The sequence below is a fragment of the Pinus tabuliformis genome, chromosome Q (assembly GCF_031772625.1).
Source record: "Pinus tabuliformis cultivar Carrire ecotype Pingquan chromosome Q, CPIR1, whole genome shotgun sequence".
Classification (NCBI taxonomy): Eukaryota; Viridiplantae; Streptophyta; class Pinopsida; order Pinales; family Pinaceae; genus Pinus; species Pinus tabuliformis.
Window position 1 is genome coordinate 1,174,134,067 of NC_142296.1, and position 22,446 is coordinate 1,174,156,512.

Here is a 22,446-nt window from a genome sequence, read left to right on the forward strand (position 1 = left end):
AACATCTCAGATGTCGTAAAGTAAAATTTTAATAGGACTATGGTGGCAGACATATCGTTAAAAAAGTTTAGACTCCCCCGACGCAAATATTCCATCATGGCACTCCACTTTGAACCCACAGAACGTAGGAAAGTAGAGAGGCCATCGGTGAGCTCGCCATTGCTGAGAATCTGCTCCTCTGCGATAGTGAGCAATGTTTTCTCTAAAGGTTGTCGTCTTCCGAGGCATACCCTCAGTGGAAGGGCGATTTCCATCCATTTTAGATCAATTGTTGTCGTCTTCGTAATTGCCATTAGCAGGCTCAAGGTCTCGCTGGAACATAAAATATTCAAGGAAACCATTACTTTCTTCCACAAAACCTAAGGGCAACTATTTGTCAAACTGCGATACAAACTTTGTTCAAATGTCTTTCATAACAAACCTTTGCTTGAAGAGCACGAAAGTCAAAGATCCGTGAGATGAAATAAGTTGTGAGTTCCACGATGCCTTGTGCTTGAGTGATGTGCTGTATTTATGCTACAGATTCCCATAGATCTACCCGGTACAAGATTTAGTGGTGTCAAACAAGGAGCTAATGCCATTTGGGAACAACTTGATGCCATCATTCATGAGGAAAATTGCATTAAAAAGAGAGAAACGCTTCTCCAGAGATAGCTTATGCTCTTAATAAAATACATTCACAACCAGCTCTGGATTGTCGAGGTTCAATAAATACCTGGAGGAGAATCCTCACTCCTATGAAGGAGTACCCAGGGACATGTCTAGAAATGACCCATTTTCAATCGATCGCTTGTCTCGTAGTTTGCTCCATACCTGATTTATGATATATTTCGACTTCTCTGGAAGAGGATGATGCTAGGAGAGATCCCTATGGATTTTCCAAATTTCTGCCATGGATTCATTTCATCTCATTTTAGATCCAAATTTCTGCCATGGATTCATTACATCTCATTTTAGAAATTTCGTGGGCACCCACGGAGATAACATTTGAATTTTGAATTTTTTCTGTACCCAGGCTGCATTGAATGATTATGGTAGGCTGTCTTATCAACCAAGGCGGAGATAACATTTGAATTTCCGTCCCCTCTTCAGTCACCTCTGCGCTACACTCAGTTTTCTAATTTGTTGTCTCGCTCATTCTCTTCTCCAGCACCCAATGGCTTTCATGGGGGAACTCACATTCCACATGAGCAACAACAGGATTCAGCGTTGTTCGCCCATCATGAAGTCTTGAATCCAAACCGTTTTGTAACTGATGAGCACAGTGACTTTATCAATTTGAAACACAGGAAAGTAGGACTGGAGAGCAGATCGTACCTAGGTTTGGAGCTGAAGAGCGGAATTGCAGAGTGGAGGAATTGCAGAGCTCCGGGAGCCGAGTCGAGGAGGAAGGTGAGTGTGGGAGCAACCACGGGATTGCACCTCCTCAATTCGAATTCGAGCAAGCAATAACTCTCCATTCCTGACATTCCAGCTCGTCCAGATCTGTCAAGGGATGTCAAGATTTACAGCTGAGATCAGATCCATTGTCAGGGAATGTCAGGATTGCCAGGGGAGGGTGGCGGCGAAGGAGGGTGGTGGAGCTAGGGGAGGGTGGCGGAAGGCGGAGGGATTGCCGGTCGCCGGAGCCGGAGGATTTTCCGGCTGGTGCCGGAAAACGGGCCATTCTACCGCCTAGGTAGACTACTCCTATTTTTATTACATTTTTCAAAGTAGATTTATTCTAATAATAGAAAATGAATTCATAACAGCAAAATCACTAGGGTTAGGTCAGAGTGGACAAGACCCTAACAAAAAGGACCTGTGCACAATGGATACTCTCGTTGTCAAGATCGGTACGGTCTTCAGGTATTGAATACAGTTCTGGAATAGAAACAATGGGTAGATGCCATGGTTGGGGACTAGGCAGCACTCTGAAAGTATGTTGGACAGACCCTCAGTCTTCAAGCAGAAATGGAAGAAAAAAGCAGCTAAAATACACTGAGGAGACGGACTTGGCTCGGCTGCCACGATCATCGTTGCATGCCTCCATGAGTGTGTCTCACGGATGGTACAAACTTCTGACATCGGAGGCGTACTATGCCCTTCGAAAGAAAAATGGCAGAATAGGGAATATGCTGCATGTATTTTGCAGAGGAAGATCTGGTCTCAAATGGGCCATTTACAATAAGAACACTAATGTATGGACGAGAGGGTCACTGTCTCCTCGAATGGTGATAAATATGTGTGGCAATGCATGGTTGTTGGATTATCTTTGGGAGGGAGGGGCGGTGAAAATCCAGTTTTTTATGCTCAGCCTGCAGTTTTGAATCAAAAGATCTTCATTCTAGGTTATTATTCTCACAGAAGAATTCACCGTAGTTGTACCATGGTTTATGATACATGGACAGAATCCCTTATTCGTAAGGGCCCCATGATGAGCCCTAGAAGGCACTTTGCCTGTTGTGTTATTTCTGGTAGGATTTATGTTGCAGGAGGCTCCATGAAAAAGAGGCGTGCTAGCAAGGAGGCCATTGTGTATATTCCCTAATGTGATTCATGGAAACCTATTCCAAAAATGCCCACAAAGAGATCTGGCTGCTTGGGTGCTGCTGTGGATGGAATTTTCTATGTAATTGGAGGTTATAACGTTGGTGAAAAAAGCAGCTCTTTCTCATCAGCAGGAGGCCAGTATTTATATACGAGTTCTATGAATTCATATGATCCAGAGATAAATACATGGCGTGAGACCAAGGAGGGCCTGCCATTGTTGGCTCGTGTGATAGCTTGTACCGTGATGGGATCACATATTTATGTGCTCTGCAGCGACCCAGCTCAATTGTCTTTCTTTAAATATGATACTATGAATGACTCATGGAGCAGGGTTAGACTTCCCTTTATTCCTACCTTTAATCTCAATTTCTCATGTGTTACAATGGGTGCTTGCATTTACATTGTGCAGGTCCAAGGGTGCATGGCTGATCTGCAAGGGAGAAGTAGAATTACCAGGTTAGTGTTGATTTATGATGCTGAGATGCAGGTTTGGTCCCGAGGACCAAATTTGCCTTTATTGGGGAATGGTGCCATCTGTGCTGCTGTGGAATGTTAGTTTATTTAGTGGATCAATCAGGGTGTATGAATAATGTCACTGAAAAATTTATTTTGTTGGAAAAGTTCCCAATTCCATTTTGGAACATTTATAAGTTGCATAGAAGAGGCTTAGTAGCTGGTTTTTTTACTGTAAAGTCTTCCTTTTTTATTTTCATAGGTTATTCAGTAGAAATTCACTTACACTTTTGCCTTTACTGGGGAATGGTGCCATCTGTGCTGCTGTGGAATGTTAGTTTATTTAGTGGATCAATCAGGTTGTATGAATAATGTCACTGAAAATTTTATTTTGTTGGAAAAGTTCCCAAATCCATTTTGGAACCTTTCTACGTTGCAGAGAAGAGGCTTAGTAGCTGGTTTTTTTACTGTAAAGTCTTCCTTTTTTATTTTCATAGGTTATTCGGTAGAAATTTAGTTACACTTTGTTCTCAATGTCACTCCTTTTGCATTTTTAAGATGTTGGTTTGTCAGCACTTGTTCTCGGTATTACATTGTTTAGTCAGCGTGATATGGAAATTTTCTTTTCAAGATAGTTAGCACAATCCATCTAAGTGCAGGAGGCCTTCAACCATACCTTTTGAAAGGAGGTTTATGTAAAGATAAGTGCAGAGGCCTTCAACCATACTTTTTGAAAGGAATTTATGTAAAGATAGAGTTTCAATAAAGAAACCTTAGTTATAAGCATCCATTTTGAAAAGCACGGGAAGCAGATGCAAATTGTCCCTATTAATCACAGGAAACACATGCAAATTGTTCTGGGTAGATTTTAGAAATTTGGAATAGAAGTATAAAATTGCAGAAAGTTGATGCAAATTGTCAATGGTAGAATTAGAAACTAGAAGTTAAAATAAGGAGGATTGCATATGCAAATGTGAATTAATTATATATATAAATAATTAGAGGAATGGAAAATTGAGCTAGTATAATCTCTAGGTTCTTATATATGAGGTTTTTTTTACTAAGGAATGGACAATTAGCCAGTTCTTATGTGTGAGTTATTATTGTGAGTAGAGACTGGGCACTTGGGCCACTTTGGTACTGGCAGTTCTTATGTGTGAGTTATTATTGTGACTAGAAGAGTGGGCAACTGGGCCAATTTCTTGTTTGAACCCCTACCACTATAATCGCTAGATTAGTATGCTTCGCAAACACAATTGAAACTAGGGATTGAAGCTCTAACCCTTTAGCACATAATACTTGACTTTCAAGGTCATTACGGATCAAGCTTCTCTCAAAAGCTATTGTCGATTTATATATTAAATCTAATTTAAATAAATTTGATAATTAAAAATATGTTTTCTTTTAAAATAATATATTTCTAAATTTAAATAAAAAAAACTTAAATTATTAGGTTTTCATAAATATTTTTTTTAAATATTAATTTAATATTTTTTAAACAATAATTTTATTATTAAATTATTATTATAACAATAATAATAATATTGAAAAAATGTTAATTAAGATGATTGGGAAGATTAGTTGTTATCCTCTCCACTCAGGTTCAAGAATCATATCCAATGCCCAAAACATGTTCATAGTTTTGCTGCACAAATGATGGCTACCACTCAAGCTATTTTCATTTGACTTGTTTATTGATATATTGATGATAAATACCTTTTAAAATAATGAACTTAGGTTTAGTTATATGATTTTCCATATAAAATAAATAAAAAAGTTATGACAATGTTTTATGGATTAATGAAAGAAAAATGATATAAATATTGGTTTAATTATAAGACAACTTTAGTTATGTAATGTCTAATAATGAATGTGGAAAAATATTATTAAAAGAGAAATAATTTAATAATAAATAATAATTGGAAAGTATATATACATATATATATATAATACATCTTGAGTGGGCCTAATGGTTAAGAGTATGTATGTCTTTGTAGTCAAATCGTTGGGCAAAGGTGGGTCCCTTGTCCCACAAACAAAGGGGTCTCATACACCAATTTGGTGTGTGGCTTACCCATGACCTTAAAATTGGATATATATATATATATATATATATATATATATGAATTTTGTTTATGATTAGAAACATGCAAACACTTTGGATCACTCTCTAATTTTACATTCTACATATTTAAACATTGTAAATATAAATAATTATTTAACCTCTATTATTTTTAAATAGTCAAAGACCATATTATCAAGATTTTCTAATGAAATCAAGTAAAACCATCAATTATTTCTCTATTCAAGGTCATTTCCCTGGTATATCTTTTATCTACATATCTTAAGTTGTTATGAAAGCAAAACAAAGGACTATAGAAAATATATTCCTAAAGTGACAATAACTAAAACGCAAATAAGGAGACGTGTAGATTGAATCTCAGAGTGGTGAGTTTTAGCAAAATATGTGGAGGTGGAACAAGATGACTTAAACATCGTAATTTAACATCGTTCCATAAAAAAATTCTAGGAATTCCACAAATGTTAGATGGTTAATGTTATAGTGATATGGAATATATATGAATGTGTTAAATTATTTAAATGTGGCATCTAAAATGTTTTATTTTTTTAAGGATAAGATCTATATATATGAATGTGTTAAATTCTTTAAATATAGCATCTAAAATGTTTTAATTGTTTAAGGATAAGATCCATATTTTAGAATTTATGGAAAAGTTTTAAATATGTCAACATTCTCACAAGTCCATGTGGTAATCTTCTCAAGTCAAACAATTTTATTAAGTATTTGAGCTTAGTGGAATCTTAATAATGGAATGACACATTTAATGAACAAAGGAAAAGATATATAGAAAGTACTATTGTTATAATTAAATAAGATTTTTAGGTGTTCTATGTTTTGCTTTCTAATGGTTGACTTGTATGTTTAGGTTTCTATATTCATGCATGTTTTGTAGGGGCATGCAGAGGTTAATATTGATGTTATGAATAGCATTGTAAAATCACTTGATGTGGTCAATGAGTATCATTTTTGTATATGTTGTTTGTTCTACATATCCATGAATCATTCAAAGGAGTAGGATATTATTCACAAAACATTTGATTTGATGTGATGGGTGTGTGGGTAGTTCAAATCAAGATGGTATTTTTATTTGTTTACATAACTTCATAAGAGATAACAATCCAACATATAGTTTATTGAAGCAAGGAATCGAAAAGGTGAACATGGTGTTGCAAGGGCTTGTGTAAGATGAAGACTTGAAAGGTAAAAAACGAATTATGATGTCATCCAACTGAAATCATTTTTCCAATGTAATAGATTATACATTTATGTAGGGCTTGAACATCATTCTCATTAAAGAAATTAGAATATAAATTATCATCCATAGATGAAAATGCTCATTAAATTCTATATACATGAGTATTCTAGATATAATACATTAGAGAAAATTTAGCATGGATTAACAATATTGCACAAAGTTAGTTTGTAAAGTTCTCATTCCATATCAGAATATTATTTATGAATAATATACCACATATCATTATATATTATGAAGGACTTAACACTAACCAATTCCTTAATACCTAATTAAGGATACCGGTACTAAATTTCAGCTTTCTTTTATTCAACTCAAAGCTCTTTTATGAGGTGCATTCACTTATGTTAATCTAGAGCTTTCCAAGAATATGAACTTTATTAAAATATAAGTCTCGATCATCCATATATGGTCATTTGAATGTTTTCACCCTTGATGCCACATTAGTGTCATTGTGCAACTATTATATGGCAGATTATGTTACACCTCAAGTCCATGTCTCACCCTTGGGTGGTTCCATGTCAACACCAAGGCCACTTAGCCCTAGCATGTCAACACGAGGGTCACTCATCCCTACCATGTCATATGTCAGCCCAAAGCTAATTACCTTATATTTAATTAAATTAATCTTTAATTAATAACTTAATATAATATAAATTCATTTTATTAACATACCAATGTTAAATAAAAAATTGTTCATATGTACAAATAATTCACATCGACAATTTAAAAGTGTTGATAATTAGAAGAAATAAAATTTTACAAATGAATTTTGAAAACTCTTCTCTTTCTATCACTTCCCATTCCCCATTTACAATAAGTGAAATCTATTAAATTACCCAATTATGAAACCGTTAATTCAATCAAGAATGGTCAATAAATTCCAAAATCACATGTGAATAAAAAGCTTATATGTAAACGGGGCAGTAGGAATAGGAAGGGTTATCTTTCTCCATAAAGAAAGAGAGACTCAATTTTTATAGAGACTATAACTAGGTTGAATATTTAATTTTCATAGAGACTTAGAACCTCTATAAATAGCTAGGTCGAATATTTAGCCCCGTGGTGAAGATTAGAGCTCGTCATCTCTAAAGAAAACTTCGCCAATTAATAATTTCAGCAAGTGAATAATCTTAAGTGTAAATGAAAATCTACAAGATGTTGATGGCCTCATAAACCAATGGTAAAATTCAATAATTTTATATTGAAACCCTTAAAGCCATTCTCGATGGCCCATTTTCGACACATTTCTGTAAAATCAAGGAGTTTACTTGAAAACTTTCCATATTCCTTCGAACTCGGTCGGATGAAAGTTGTGAAACCTAAAATAATTTACATGAGGCATGAGAGAGGATTGCGTAGAGGAATTAATCAAATTTATGAAGGCCATTTTTTACATAGAACTCTCGATAACCAAGATTTCGGTGAAATCTTTGGTTAAAATGTATGTAGATGTGAGTAGTTATACCTATAAAAATATTTTCATAGGTAATGTGTTAAGAATTAAAATTTATAATATTAAATTAAAAAAAAAAAAAAATTATTAATATTTACTAGTTTTAAAATTGAATTTTCAGATTATAAAATAATTTTGGAGATTTTTTCTATTTATGTCATAATCATATTTATTGAGAGTTTGAACAAATTTAGATAGCAATAAAAATTTAAAGAGATTACTATTCATGAATATGAATGAGACAATTAATTTTTTCAATTTAAAAATGGAACTACTTTCTTTTTTTTTAATATTCTTACTAATATATATTAAACTTAAATATAAATCTAAATATTTACATGAATATATATAAATATATCATAATATTTTCATTATCAAAAAAGTAAACACTATAATAATGAAAAATAATGATTTAACAAAGCATAACCAATTGTGATATGGAAATGTGTCTCTCTTCTTTTGTGGTGGCTAGGGTTCGGCCCTAGCCTGTTGCTTCTTCCCTCTCTCTCAGTGTTTTGAAGATGGATTTTTTTTCTGGATTTCATGGCTTTAGGATCCTCGAGCTCTCCCGTGCCCTCGTCCACCACTTCGATTCAACATTTAGTATTTTCCCTCATCCACTACTAGATTCAAGTCTTTCCACTTTCGAGGAAGTGTCTGCCCTGCTCTGTGGTCAGCTTCATATTATCCTTGGCCTCAAATCCTAACGCTATCAAGGGTGTTTTAATGCCCTTTTCATATTTGTTGGCAGGTTTAGTCATGACCTCGTTCCTCCCTCAATCCAAGAGGGATCTTTCTAATCGCCACCCCTTCTATCATTTTGCAACATTATGAAATTTGCTTCTAGTAGTCTCCACTAGGGATCGTTTCCTTCCTTATTTCACAATATTGTGAAATATGTCTCTGGTTCCCATCCCTCTGGGATGCTTGTTCTTGAAGCTGCTTCGATTGAGGTATCTTTAGTGGTTGAGGCTCTATGTGAGGAAAATTTATTCTCAAAAGTTGTTTTGATTTGTAGGTCCAATGGTCTATGGTTGAGGCTCATAAACCTCCATTCTTAGATTTTTGAGCAATGGAATCCCTTAATATCAGATGATATGAATATCTACCATCTTGAAAGAGGTTTTTATATCATTGTATTTGACAAGGTTGAAGACCGAACGCTTATTTTTTATTCTTGTATGTGGTTCTGGGGCAGTGTAGAGCTCTCTTTGTAGTCGTGGTCCCCCTCCTTCAACCCTCTTACAGCATCAATATCAAATTTTATGATTTGGGTAAGGCTCCCCAACCTTCCTTTGCATAAGTGGAATCTTTCTTCTTTAACTAAAATTGTTGATGCCTTAGGAATATTTTATTGTTGAAACAAAGATACAAAATATTACCTGAAGCCCGCATATGCTCACATTTGTATGGAAATGGATTTCAGCAAAGTTTTTCCTGTTGAAATTAAGTTAACAGATCTTGGTTACTTATGGATGCAAAAACTCATATACGAAAACATTTCCTTTTGTTGTAGAGCCTACTATGAGACTATACATTCCCTCAAAAACCCCCCAAAGCTAGGAGGAACAAAGTAAAGAAACCTACTAGAACACCAAGATGGTGGGAGGGAACCAATTATGATCATTATACAATCTCTAAGGAGGATCCTCCTCTAGTTATTCTCAATGAGGTCAAGTTGCAAAAAACATTAAATTTTCAAAGCTCGAGATTGATCCTTCTAAAGATCAAGGAGTTTCAGTAGCAAAACAAGTAAAGATAAGCAGTAGTGTGGAGGTTTCCAACACTATAGTAACAACTAGTAATTCAAATGTTATTTCCCTACGAAACCTCTTGAAATAATACTTTTGGGGATGATCATCCCATTTTGGACAAGGGTAATAACATTGCTTCAAAACTCAAAACCTCTGGGTGTGCTTCTCCAAAGAACAAAACTGAAAAGGCTTCCTCTTGGTCTAATCAGACAAAAGTGGAAGACCCTTCTTCCAGTCAAAAGAATGAAATTGCCAGGCAAAAGTGGAAGACCCTTCTTCAGGTCAAAAGAATGAAATTGCCAGTAGAGGTCACTCAAATAATGATTGCATGTTAGATTCTACATAAAACTTGGGCTAGACCCAAGTGAGAAAGAAGATGAAAAGTGACTCTCAAGTGATAACAAGAAGTCATTTAAAGTTAAAATGACTCGTAGTAGAGAATGGGTTGCAGATCTATCTGGATTTAAGGGGCCTTTTGTAAATTTTTCAATTGGAATGGGAACAAGTTTTTTGTATTGAGGAGTTCCCTTGTAAGGATTTGGGTTGGTCATACTTTTTCTAACCCAAATCTTCAAAGTATTTTGGCATTTCTTATTTTCAAAAGAATTGTAACAGTTTTGGGCCAGATCCCATCTTTAGTAATATAACCTTCTTTACTTGTTTCTTTTTAAAAATTCTTAAACACTACAAAATTTCACTAACAAAAAACAATTTTTAAACAATGTTCCAGATATAAAATCCAATTTTTTATGCCCAAACTACATTTTTGAATCACAAGATCTTCATTCTAAGTTATCATTCTCACTAAAGAACACACAATAATTGTAGAAACACAAGATATTCATTCTATGTTACCATTCTCACATAAAGACTCACTATATTTGTATGATGGTTAATGATACATGGAAAGAATCCCTTATTCGTAGAGCGCCCATGATAATCCCTAGTAAGAAATTTTCTTGTTGTTTTATTTCTAGTAGGATTTATGTTGTAGGAGGATCCGGAGGGGCTAATTCAAAGCCCTCGGGTAAAATTAGAACAACTCCTACATTTAAAGCCCCTTTCTTGCCGTTAGCAAGAACTTGTTTCATCTACATATCATAGGGGATCTTAACAACTGCTTCAAATATGGTATTGGGAAGCACTGACTGTGGAACCTTAATATCCACAAGTGTTTTTGCCAAGTGACAATTGGCACATGCAATACGTCCATGTGAAGAAGTAGGCCGTTGTCTCGGCAATAATGAGCCAAAGAAGTATTTGCGGTAAAACCTCCCGTCAGGTAGTCATGCATAATGATAGGAACTCCCAATTCTCTTGCAAATACTGCCCTTTTTATCATTTCTTCACATGTACCTGCAGTAGCATTTATGGAACCCTATTCCAAAAATTCCCACAAAGAGATCTGGTAGCTTGGGTGTTGTTGTGGATGGAATTTTCTATGTAAATTAAGGTTATAACATTGGTGAAAAAAGCAGTTGTTTCTCATCAGCAAGAGGACACTATTTATATATCAACTTTATGGATTCATATGATCACGACACAAATACATGGTGCTAGACCAATGAGGTTCTGCCATTGTTGGCTCGTGTGATAGCTTGTACTGTGATAGGATCACATATTTATGTGTTGTGCAACGATCCATATCAATTTCCATCTTTCTTTAAATATGGTATTGTGAACGGTTCATGGAGCACGGTTAGACTTCTCTTTATTCCTAGCGTTAACGTCAACTTCTCCTGTGTTACAATGGTTGCTTGCATTTACATTGTGTAGGTCCACGTGTGCATGGTTGATCTGCACGAGAGAATAGAATTACCACATTAGTGTGGATTTATGACACTGAGATGCAGATTTGGTCTCGAGGACCTGATTTTCCAATACTGGGGAATGGTCTTATCTTTGTTGTTGTGGAATGTTATTTTATTTATTGGATCAATCAGGGTGTATGAACATTGCCACTCAAAATTTTATTTTCTTGAAAAATATCCAAGTTACATTTTGGAACTTTTTGAATGAGAAATCAGTGCAAAGATCTATACATAGCACAGAAGAGGCTTGGTAGCTGGTTTTTTAATTGTGAAGTTCTCCTTTTATTTTCATAGGTTATTTAGCATAAATTAGCTACACCTTGGAGTATCACTCCTATTGCATTTATAAGATATTGGTTTGTCAGTTATTGTTCTCAGTATTACATTGTTTAGCTTGGGTGAGATGAGAATTTTATTTTTAAAAAAATAGTTAGCCCAATCCATCTAAGTATGGGCCTTCAATGATACCTTTTTAAAGGAGTTTTATGTAAAGACTCACTTCTAAAAAATAAATCTTTAATATAAGAATCCATCTACAAAATCACAAGAAGCAGATGCAAATTGTCTAGGCTAGATTTAGAACAACCATAACTTTTGAAAGGAGGTTTATGTAAACATTGGGTTCTAATAAAAACATCCTTAATGTAAGCCTCCATGTACAAATAATTTTTTAAATATTAACTAATAATTTTTTAAACAATAATTTTATTATTAAACTATTATTATAACAACATTAAAAAAAATATCACTTTGGGTGATTGGGAAAATTAATTGTTATCCTCTTCACTTAGGTTCAAGACTCATACCCAATGCCCAAAAAGTGTTCATATTTTTTCCACAGAAACGCTAGCACCACTCAAGCAATTGTCCTTTGACTTATTTATTAATATATTGATGATAAATATCTTTTAAAATGATGAACTTATGTTTAGTTATATGGTTTTCCATATAAATTAAATGGTAAATAAAAAATTTATGAAATAATATTTTATGGATTAATGAAAGAAAATTAATATCAATATTGGTTTAATTATAATATAACTTTAGTTATGCAATGTTTAATAATGAACATGGAAAATTATTATTAAAAAGGAAATAATTTAATAAAAAATAATAATTGGAAAGTAAATTATATATATATAAATAATTTTACATGATTTTTTTTATAATGAAACTTGTTTATGATAAGAAACATTCAAACACTTTGGATCACTCTCTAATTTTACATTCTACACATATTTATGATTAGAAACATTCAAACACTTTGGATCACTCTCTAATCTTACATTCTACGCATATTTAAAGATTGTAAATATAAATAATTATTTAACTTCTATTATTTTTAAATGGTCAAAGACTATATTATCGAGGTGTTCAGATGAAATCAAGTAATATAATAAATTATTTCTCTATCCAAGGCAAATTACCTTCTATATCTTTTATCAACATATCTTAGGTTTTTCTACAAGGAAGAAAAAGTGATATAGAAAAGATATTCCTAAAGTAACAATAACTAAAACTCAAATAAGGATACATATGTAGACTGAATCTTAAAGTAGTGAGTTTTAGCAAAAAGATGTGGAGGTGGAAAAAGATGCCCTAAATATTGTAATTTAACATTATTTGATCTAGGAGGATCTGTTGATTCAATTGCACAGGTGTTCAGTGTCATCATCACCTCAATTTATGGGTGTCGTTCAATTTCAACACTGTTGGTTATGATCAGGTTGTTCAGGTAATGTTCATAGGTTTTCATGGCATTCAGCGAAGATGGTTTAGCGCCTAGTTATCAACTTAAGTTCATCGATAGTTCCCCAGGGTTTGGTCGACGACATGTGTTTTTGTCGTTCGACAAACATGATTGGTGTCAACATGGTTGTGTCGTACATCGCAAAGGTTTGATATGTCATCAGGGTTGTCGTCGTGGCAAAGGATTGATATCGTCGTTTGTCGACGATATGCATGGGTTTATTGACATCATGTGACGAATGTTGTGAACGTCACATTGTGACAATATTTTACATATGGGTTTCTAAAAATACATATAAACCCTAATCTATGTATTAATCCTATGCTAAAACCCTAATCCTAAGTTCTAAACCTTAATGCATTGAAATGTATTACAAAAAAACCTAATCTACATCCTAAAGCTAAGTCCTATTGCATAAAACCATGCTACAAACCTATCACCTAAGTCCTAACCTATCACAAACACCAAAAACTATGTGTTAATACAATGCCTAAGCCTAAAACCCTAGCTCCAATAACTCTCGGCCTATTCTACCATGTAAAACATTACAAACAATACAAAATTGTTCATAACAGTCCCTAACCGCCAACATGAGACCGCAGCAGGACCGCATGGTCATGTGACCAGATATGTGACAAACCATCAGTTAAACGTTAACATTGGAGTTAACCGCAAGTTGAAACTGCGGCGGAGGTTTGGCATGTGAACGGAGACAGGGCTAACCATAACTGCAGACCTTAACTGCGTCGGAACCGTTAGCAGATACCATCAGCATGTGAGCAGTCAGGTTTGGAGTTGACCGTCGGGGTTTACAGAGCTGCGGAGTTCTCACCGCAACGGAGACTATGGAGCAAACCGCGGCATGTGACCGCCACTGCCACCGTCACCATAACCGTCAGTTGGCAGCAGAACTGCCGGAGCGATAACCGCAGGTTATGAAACAATGTTCACATGCGATGTCACCATTTTTCCGCCTAGTTAGCAAAAACCGATGGCAGTTTGCGCCTATACCAAAGTCTAAAGTGGGTTTTGTTATGATTTTGGTGCTATTTTAATTCCTCCACCATGTAACCTCTTCATTAGGTGTCAGAAGGTGACCAGACCAAGGCCAATGAACCCTTAAAGTCATCTCATTCACCTCAAATGCAGTCAGGGAGGTTTCCATGCATCTGCAAGCCTATAAAAGGCAGTTTTTCTTAAATTAAGAGGATATTGGTGGTTTTTGGTTTTTGTATGCAGGTTCTGGAGGTTAGAGGCAATTTTGTTTTCAGTGTTTTGGGAGCATCGAGAGTCGGATTTGGAAACCGTAAGCGGCGTTGGAAAGCTGGTTCAGAGAGCTATCTGATGACAGAGATCAAAATTGCCTATGTGCAAGCTCAGTCTATCTAATTCACTGTGTAATCGACTTCTTCATTCTCATTCCTAATAAAATGGTCGCCCATCTTGAAAGCGGACCCGGAGACGTAGTCCATCAGGGACGAACTCTGTAATCAATCTTGATGTCTGGTATATCTTTGTTTTCACTATTTTCACTTCTGTTTTTCATCTTAATCATGGTTTATCAGCTGTCGTAAATTGATCAATTCAAGCAGTTTTCCTCAATTTCCATGCTTCCTGTTAACATTCAACTACTTAATGGCTAATCAATTCTAAATCAGTATTTAGTTTATGATCATTTCATATCATTATTCCATAGAATTTTTCTAGGAATTCCATAAATGTTAGATTGTTAATGTTATAATGACATGGAATATATATGAACGTATTAAATTCTTTAAACGTGGCATCTAAAATGTTTAACTTTCTTAAGGAAAAGATCCATATTTTATAATCTATGGAAAAGTTCCAAAATTAAAGTTTTAAATATGTCAACACTCTCGCAAGTTCATGTGGTAATCTTCTCAAGTCAAACAATTTTATGAATTATTTCAGTTCAGTAGAATCTTAAAAGTGGAATGACACATTTAATGACCAAAGGAAAAGATACATAGAAAGTACTATCATTATCATTAAATAAGAATTTTACGTATTATATGCTTTTTTTCTAATGGTTGACTTGAATGTTAGGTTTATATATTCATGCATTTTTTGTAGGGGCATACAAAGGTTAACATTGATGTTTGGAATAGAATTTTAAAATCACTAGATGTGGTCAACGAGTATCAATTTTGTATAGGTTGTTTGTTCTACATTTTTTCAGTTTAATCTATGAATCATTTAAAGGAGTGGGATATTATTCACAAAACATTTGATTTGATGTGATGGGTGTGTGGGTATTTCAAATCAAAATCGTATTTTTATTTGTTTAGATAACTTGTTAATTTTAGGTATGTTCTATGCTAGAGCAATTTATTTGAATTTTCCAATATCTTTTCCAGATTAGCAATCACATCAACATTAAAGTAAACTGTAGATAGAACATAAACATAAATCGCAGAAGACAAGCCAAGACAAGAGGACACAAGATGTGGCGCTAGCCAGGGACAAACCCCAATGTGGGGAAACCCTTGATCAATTCTTCTTTTATGTTCTTCAAAGTTCAGCAGAGAAAGAGAGAGATAGTACATTTACAACAGAAGTCAACACTTTGACTTATCTATATCTGAGCATAGATCATCTCCTATAACAATGATACATGAGATCAGTTGAAGACATTCTTCTTCAACTGATTCCCCAAGGTGACGACTTCACCTAGTAGTGTTTCATTTCGTCCGTTTGTTGCACCTTACTGTGTAGCACCATGTTGTACCATCACAGTGCTGGAACTTGATGACTGAGCTGCTCTCATCTACTCTCATCATCATGCTACCCATTATGCTGCATCTTCCATCATCATGCAGCCCTATTCATCATCATGTTGCTCCTTACTTAACATGCCCATTATGTTGCATCATGCAGTCTCATTACTGATCATGCTGCCCTTTACATCATCATGTAGTCTTACTGATCATGCTACCCTTTACATCATTATGTTTCCCTTTACTAACATGCCCATCATCTCAGTGTTGTACCAAAATATCACTGAGTTGTTCTCATTGATCCAAGAGAGGTTCCAGCACTGTTAGTGCAACCCTCTTGCCTCTTGAATAGCTTGTCCTTGAGGCTGCACCACTGTCAAGTCCATGCTGTCTAAAGTTCTTCTATGACAGCACTTAGTCACCATGAATAGCATATAACTGTCTCCATGACCTGCGTATATATGTCTTCATGAACAGTGTATAACTGTCTCCATGACCTGCGTATATATGTCCCCATGAGCAGCGTATAACTGTGGATAGATGTGAGATTATATCTTCCTCTTGACAGCAGTTAGGGCTCTTTTTAGAGCTTCATTATATAGCGTATTAAGGCAGCGTATTAAGCCTCTCCTTGCAACGATGTATAATCTTATTTAGGACAACATATGACTGTGTATAAGGTCAGCGTATAGTTCACATTACCTCAAACTGTGTAATGCCTCCAATAGCTGTAGATGGACCCCTTTATGACTGCGGCTTAGAACAGCGAGTTAGGGATTTCATTTAGACGGCTAGGACTTGTGTTTAAGTCTCCTCTTGACCTGCATATAAGGCCCTCCTCCGTGTTGTGGATTAGGCTCCTCTCAACGGTAGTTAGGGCCTCCTTTAGTCCAAGGATTAGGGCTTCTTTAGACTGTGTATTGCAGCTCCCCAAGACAGCAGATAGTTCTCCTTCAATTTGCAGCTAATGCTCTCCATTTGGCTGCAGTTAGGGCATCATCCTCTCTACGGTTAGATTCACTACGGCTAGGGCATTGTGCTGCAACTAGGGCATCATACTAGGCCAGCGTACTCTTTAGTGTCTCTCCTTCTCCAAAAACCCAAGATGTGGAGAGGAGATCACATAAAGAGTGTGTCTCTAATGACTTCAAATTCTCTCCTATTTATACTTAAACATAGATGATGAATAGACATGACTATTGGGCTTCTGAGCCTACTCAAGTTGCTGGCCGACTTGACAATTTGTTTTATAACATAAATAAATTCATAACTTCATAAATACTTATAGGAATCGGATGATCTTTATATCAATCCTACACCTCTCGATGAGAGGGATCCAATAAAAATATCAAATGCCATAAATAAGATGACCCACATGGAGTTTGGCCCTACTTGCCAATTTTAACACTCCCTCTCAACTAGGGAGAACTCCATCCGCTGATCCATATGTCCAACTGTACTATCTTTGCCATCAGTGCCCTGCATTGCTCTTCTCAGCTCTGCTGGCTCTGCTCAACTCTGTTGGATCTGCTCTGCTCTGCTCAACTCTGCTAGCTCTGCTCTGCTTTGCTCAGCTTTGCTGGCTTTGCTCTGCTCTGCTCAACTCTGATGGCTCTGCTCTGCTCTGCTCAACTCTCTTGGCTCTGCTCTGTTGAACCGTGAAGAAGAAGAATTGATCGAGAATGTGTCATACCATTCTCCACTGACCTGCAGTCAGTCTCAGAGTGTGTACCATTGGTCCCAGACCAGTCCTCAACCGACCCGAAGTCAGTGTCATAGTATGTACCACTCTCACTAGTCCCAGGCCAGTCCTCTACCGACTCGAAGTCAATCTCAGAGTATGTACCACTGGTCCCAGACCACTCCTCTACTGACCCAAAGTCAGTGTCATAGTGGGTACAACTCCTACCACTCGTCCCATACTAGTCCTCTACTGACTCGAAGTCAGTCTCAGAGTATGTACCACTGGTCCCAGACCAATCCTCTACTAACCCGAAGTCAATGTCATAGTGGATACAACGCCTACCATTGGTCCCAAACTAGTATCATTGATCCCAGATCAATGAAGGTCATCCTAGCATATGGAGTATGGTATATACAACGATGCGTCCATTGGTACTACTATGGTCCCTATCCTCATTTCCCTGCTCATTGATCATATGAGAGGTACTTCCCATGAGTCCGGGACTGCATGGGTAGGATGCCTCAACAGGAGAACTAATCATTCGTTCCACAGGAGAGCGAATCATCCTGTCCCACAAGAGAGGGAATCATCTTGTCCCATAAGAGAGCGAATCATCTTGTCCACAGGAGAGCGAATCGTCCTGTCCACAGGAGAGCGAATCATCCTGTCCCACAAGACAGTGAATCATCTTGTCCACAGGAGAGCAAATCATCTTGTCCACAAGAGAGCGAATCATCCTATCCCACAAGAGAGCGAATCATCTTGTCCCAGTTCGCACCATCAGGGGAGGGTGAGTCACCCTGTGGTTGTATGTTGCTCTAGTAAGAACCGCAAGCCCCCAGAGCTCCCAGAGCTCAATGTATGCAACATGCAGGACCCTTTTACAAGGGTCTCTCGATGACTCCAAGTCATTCGGGAAAATCAAAAATTTGATCTTTCCCTGGGGCTTTGACAAAGTGTAGTGACTTGTACATCATCTCAATGCGATGGAGCCTCCTTGCTCATTGACTTACCATATCCCAGATAAGGCAGTATCTGATGTCTATCTACTAGACCAATCATTGAATACGGGATTCCTCAATAATCGAATCCTACCTCTGGTTGTCACAGAGAATCACAGTGGTATTGATCATGTGTACAAACAGCTCGCTAAAGAGCTTCAACAACCAGACTGCCTCATAGGAGGCCATGCTAGTAGCAATGTATTCTACCTCAGCGGTGCTCAAAGCCACCGACTTCTTCTTCCTGCTTATCCAGGATATCGAGGCAGATTCCAGAGAGAACCAGCACTGAGAAGTGCTTTCCACACTGCCTACTCACTCAGCATTCGAATAATCATGCAGTTCCATATTTCCGGCAGTGTATCTCAATCCATGAGAGATTGTGCCCTGAAGATATCTCAGAAGATTCTTCACACCAATCTAGTGAGGCTTAACCAAATATGAGCTCACCATGCTAACTAAAAAACATATGTCCGGCCGGAGGTTCACCAAGAACATCAACGCGAATGAGTTTATGAAACTCTGGTCCGACATCACTACCCTATGACTTCAGAAAGTTAATATCTTTGAGGTATTCACAGGCTTGTAGTTTACCATTCCACATTCGGAATCCAACTCCCTCTTACTTCTGCAAATGAGAGGGTTTGCACCTATCAGAAATAGGTCGTCCTCATAAGGTGCTGGTATGAGAGGTATATCATCCACAACCTTCGGATGGTTTGGATCGATTTCACTCCTAGTGAATCTCAGCTTCATCAAACAGCTATTGATCCTCTCATACTATGCTTGGGGTGTTTTGCTTCAAGCCATAGAGGGCTTTCTTCCACCTGCATACGTGAGATTCCTGATTATCAATCTCAAACTCCTCGAGTTGTTCCACACCTGTGGACCTGCTACATGAGGGGAATGGTCCCCTTGTAAGATTTTCCTTCGGTACATCTCAGACATGTACTTTCATGCTCTTTTTGAATTCAAGCTTCCCTATCACCATCTGACTCACAGACCTCTGGTGCTATGTGTCAATGGACATGGTCCCCAGTGGACTTCCTATAACTTGATACAACCCTGAACTTCAAAAACATCTTGAAAATTCTATTTTCAAACACGTACCTTTCCATCGACGAGTGCCACCTTGAAACCTTCAACTTCCATGGTTGAGGTTCCTTGCTTTCTCTAAAGAGTCGGCCATTTCCTAGATGTCCCTGGAATGATTGTAATCAAGAGATGTGTCTCTACCTTTCGGACACTTCTTCGCATAATGGCCGAACTTATTATCTGCCTTTCCTTCCACCCTGAGATCCAGTCTTCCAATGAAGTGATCTTTAGGTAGGCCATATTCCGCTGCGTCATTCTGATGATATTCTCTGCTTCGACTTCACCCTTAGTGAATGAGAAGAGGTATGATGATCCCATTGATCCTTTTGTCCTGTCCCAACTGTCTTTGGTGATTGCTCTTTCACTCTTACTTGGGCATTGTCTTCACCTCAGCTCGGATACCACGTTAATTTTAGGTATGTTCTATGCTAGAGCAATTTATTTTAATTTTCCAATATCTTTTCTAGATTAGCAATCACATCAACATTAAAGTAAACTGAAGATAGAACATAAACATAAATCACAGAAGACAAGTCAAGACAAGAGGACACAAGATGTGGTGCTAGCCAAGGAAAAACCCCAATGTGGGGAAACCCTTGATCAATTCTTCTTTTATGTTCTTCAAAGTTCAGCAAAGAAAGAGAGAGATAGTACATTTACAACAGAAGTCAACACTTTGACTTATCTATATCTGAGCATAGATCATCTCCTATAACGATGATACATGAGATCAGTTGAAGACATTCTACTTCAACTGATTCTCCAAGGTGACGGCTTCACCTAGTAGTGTTGCATTTCGTCCATTTGCTATACCTTACCGTGTAGCACCATGTTGTACCATCACAGTGCTGGAACTTGATGACTGAGCTGCTCTCATCATCATGCTGCCCATTATGTTGCATCTTCCATCATCATGCAGCCCTATTCATCATCATGCTGCTCCTTACTTAACATGCCCATTATGCTGCATCATGCAGTCTCATTACTGATCATGTTGCCCTTTACATCATCATGTAGTCTTATTGATCATGCTGCCCTTTACATCATTATGTTGCCCTTTACTAACATGCCCATCATCTCAGTGTTGTACCAAAATATCACTGAGTTGTTCTCATTGATCCAAGAGAGGTTCCAGCACTGTTATTGCAACCCTCTTGCCTCTTGAATAGCTTGTCCTTGAGGCTGCACCACTTTCAAGTCCATGTTGTCTAAAGTTCTTCTATGACAGCACTTAGTCACCATGAATAGCGTATAACTGTCTCCATGACCTGCGTATATATGTCTTCATGAACAATGTATAACTGTCTCCATGACCTGCATATATATGTCCCCATGAGAAACATATAACTGTGGATAGATGTGAGATTATATCTTCCTCTTGACAGTAGTTAGGGCTCTTTTTAGAGCTTCATTATATAGCGTATTAAGCCTCTCCTTGCAGCGATGTATAATCTTATTTAGGACAGCATATGACGGTGTATAAGGTCAACATATAGTTCACATTACCTCAAACTGTGTAATGCCTCCTATAGCTGTAGATGGACCCCTTTATGACTGCAGCTTAGAACAATGAGTTAGGGATTTTATTTAGACGGCTAGGACTTGTGTTTAAGTCTCCTCTTGACCTGTGTATAAGGCCCTCCTCCGTGTTGTGGATTAGGCTCCTCTCAACGACAGTTAGGGCCTCCTTTAGTCCACGAATTAGGGCTTCTTTAGATTGCGTATTGCAGCTCCCCAAGACAGCAGATAGACCTCCTTCAATTTGTGGCTAGTGCTCTCCATTTGGCTGCAGTTAGGGCATCATCCTCTCTACGGTTAGATTCACTGTGGCTAGGGCATCGTGCTGCAGCTAGGGCACCATACTAGGCCAGCGTACTCTTTAGTGTCTCTCCTTCTCCAAAAACCAAAGATGTGGAGAGGAGATCACATAAAGAGTGTGTCTCTAATGACTTCAAATTCTCTCCTATTTATACTAAAACGTAGATGATGAATAGACACGACTATTGGGCTTCTGAGCCTACTCAAGTTGCTGGCCGACTTGACAATTTGTTTTATAACATAAATAAATTCATAACTTCATAAATACTTATCGGAATCGGATGATCTTTAGATCAATCCTACACCTCTCGATGAGAGGGATCCAATAAAAATATCAGCTGCCATAAATAAGATGACCCACATGGAGTTTGGCCCTAGTTTCCAATTTTAACATAACTTCATATGAGATAACAATCCAACATATAGTTTATTGAAGCAGGGAATGGAAAAGGTGAACATGGTGTTGCAAGGGCTTGTGTAAAATGAAAACTTGAAAGGTAAAAAATGAGTTATGATGTGGTCCAACTGAAATCATTTTCCATTGTAATAGATTATACATTTATGTAGTGCTTCAACACCATTCCCATTAAAGAAAATAGAATAGAAATTATCATCCATAGATGAAAATAGTCATTAAATTCTAGACATAATAAATTAGACAAAACTTAGCATGGATTAACAATACTTCACAAATTTAGTTTGTAAAGTTCTTGTTCCATATGAGAATATTATTTATGAATAATATACCACATATCATTATATATTATGAAGGATTTAACACTAACCAATGCCTAATTAAGGATAGGGGTACTAAATTTCAACTTTCTTTTATTCAACTCAAAGCTTTTTTATGAGATGCATCCACTTATGCTCATACAGAGATTTCAAGAATATAAACTTTATTAAAATGTAATTTTGGATCATCCACATATGGTCATTTGAATATTTTCACTCTTGATGCCACATTAGTGTCACCATGCATCTACTATATGGCAGATTGTGTTACACCTCAAGTCCAT